The following is a 3122-nucleotide window of genomic DNA, read 5'->3' on the forward strand; positions in this document are numbered from 1 at the left end:
TGTTTCCCTCTCTCATAATAACTTTCAGTAGTATCATGAACAAACTCAACAATATAACTATCACATAAAGCATTCTTATCATGAGTCTCATGCATAAAATAATTATTACTCCCAACATAAGCATAGTCATTTTTATTAATTGTAGTGGGAGCAAATTCAACAAAGTAGCTATCATTATTATTCTCATCACCATAATCATCAAATGTAGGAGGCATATTGTAATCATAATAAACTTTATCCTCCATAGTAGGTGGCACCAAAATACCACTATCATCATAAATGGGAGGCAAAGTATCATCAAATTAAATTTTCTCCTCCATGCTTGGGGGACTAAAAATATCATGCTCATCAAACCAGCCTCCCCAAGCTTAAATTCTTCCATAGTATTAGCAATAATAATGTTCAAAGAGTTCATTCTAATAACATTGCTACAACTATTTTGCAAACAAAGTTCCATGGGTTTTTTAATTTTCTCTTCAAACACCTCATGTCCTATCTCAAGATAAATACTATAAAGATCTCTAATATTTTTGTTGTTTTCCATTAAGCCTAACTAGTGAAATCACACAACTTAGTGTTCTCAGGAGTATTCATTTTAGCAATAGTAAATAAAGCAAACTAGATAAAATAAATGCAAGTAACTAATTTTTTTTGTGTTTTTAATATTAAGAACGCTAACAAGATAGTAAATAAAGTAAAGCAAGTAACTATTTTTTTTGTATTTTGATATAAGAACAAACAAAGAAGTAAAATAAAATAAAGTAAAGCATGACAAAAACAAAGTAAAGAGATTGGAAGTAAGAGACTCCCCTTGCAGCGTGTCTTGATCTCCCCGGCAACGGCGTCGGAAAAAGAGCTGTTGGCGTACAGTTGACGTGGGAGTTAGAGATCTCTGTGGTATAACTTTTCTTCAGGTCCCCGGCAACGGCGCCAGAAAAAGAGCTTGATACGCGTACAACACGCGTCCGTTGGGAACCCCAAGAGGAAGGTGTGATGCGTACAGCAGCAAGTTTTCCCTCAGTAAGAAACCAAGGTTTATCGAACCAGTAGGAGCCAAGAAGCACGTTGAAGGTTGATGGCGGCGGAGTGTAGTGCGGCGCAACACCAGGGATTCCTGCGCCAACGTGGAACCTGCACAACACAACCAAATTACTTTGCCCCAACGTGACAGTGAGGTTGTCAATCTCACCGGCTTGCTGTAACAAAGGATTAGATGTATAGTGTGGATGATAATGTTTGCAGAGAACAGTAGAACGAGTATTGCAGTAGATTGTATTCGATGTAAAGAATGGACCGGGGTCCACAGTTCACTAGTGGTGTCTCTCCCATAAGATAAATAGCATGTTGAGTGAACAAATTACAGTTGGGCAATTGACAAATAAAGATGGCATGACAATGCACATACATGTTATGATGAGTAGTGTGAGATTTAATTGGGCATTACGACAAAGTACATAGACCGCTATCCAGCATGCATCTATGCCTAAAAAGTCCACCTTCAGGTTATCATCCGAACCCCTTCCAGTATTAAGTTGCAAACAACAGACAATTGCATTAAGTATGGTGCGTAATGTAATCAACAAATACATCCTTAGACATAGTATTGATGTTTTATCCCTAGTGGCAACAGCACCACAACCTTAGAACTTTCTGTCACTGTCCCAGATTTAATGGAGGCATGAACCCACTATCGAGCATAAATACTCCCTTTTGGAGTTACAAGTAACGACTTGGCCAGAGCCTCTACTAATAACGGAGAGCATGCAAGATCATAAACAACACATAGATGATAGATTGATAATCAACATAACATAGCATTTAATATTCATCAGATCCCAACAAACGCAACATGTAGCATTACAAATAGATGATCTTGATCATGTTAGGCAGCTCACAAGATCCAACAATGATAGCACATAGTCCATCTAGCTACTGCTATGTACCCATAGTCCATGGGTGAACTACTCACACATCACTCCGGAGGCGACCGTGGCGGTGAAGAATCCTCCGGGAGATGATTCCCCACTCCGGCAGGGTGCCGGAGGCGATCTCCTGAATCCCCCGAGATGGGATTGGCGGCGGTGGTGAAAGTGCATGGAGCCCCCATGTGTGGTTTTGGTAATTAATGACAATCCCTATGGACTAATGTTTGCATTGAGTTATATTTGTAGGAGTTGGCTTCAAGGTTGCAAGAAGAAGAATTTGATGAAGGATATCAAGTGTCAAGTATGTCTTGAAGATGAAGATGAAGTGAGCCCTCAAGTTACTTCAAAGACATCAACATGATGAAGAATGAAGTGCAAGTTCAAGATAAGCCATCTCGAAGAGATCCTTTGCTTGAGTCTTGCCATCCATATGATGATCATGGATATGTGAAGATGCGCCGAAGAAGAAGCTCTCCCATGGTGGATTATGGGGGAGCAATCCACATGGTGGTCATGGTTAAGTGAAGATGCGCTGAAGAAGAAGCTCTCCCATGGTGGTTTATGGGGGAGCAATCTACAAGACTTCGTCAAGCAAGCACAAGCAAGAAAGGCATTCCATCTTGTTGAGGTCAAGATCGTCGTCATCAAGCTCAAGTGGAATGCGCAAGTATAAGGTTTGCTCTTGATAGGGTTTCTTTCTCACCGGTCTCATAGTGTAGTTGGAGACCGGTTTATAGTTTAGTTGCCGTACTATCAAGAGGGCTCTCGAGTGAGTAACTCGATCGTATCGTTCGGAGATAGCTCAAACCTTTGCATCCTTGCATCATCTTTCTTGGTTGTTATTTGGACCTTATCCATGTGATGTTTTAGAGCTTGTGCCTATTCTCATGACAAGCTCTAGTTCATCGAAAACGGATTTCGCATAGATCACTTGTTGCGTTTTCGAGTTTGATTCATCATCTTTCTTGGTTGTTATTTGGATCTTATCCAGGTGATGATTTAGAGCTTGTGCTTATTCTCATGACAAGCTCTAGTTCATCAAGAATGGTGTTTGCACAGGCAACTTGTTGCATTTTCGACATTGGAGGTTTTACCGGTATGTCTTTTTTAGATAGGTCAAACCTTTCATCATTTGTTTCTATCCTCCCTTGTTGGACTATGATGGTTTCCTGCATGATCTTGTAGAGCTTGTTCCTA

This window comes from Lolium perenne, chromosome 3 (assembly GCF_019359855.2).
Source record: "Lolium perenne isolate Kyuss_39 chromosome 3, Kyuss_2.0, whole genome shotgun sequence".
Classification (NCBI taxonomy): domain Eukaryota; kingdom Viridiplantae; phylum Streptophyta; class Magnoliopsida; order Poales; family Poaceae; genus Lolium; species Lolium perenne.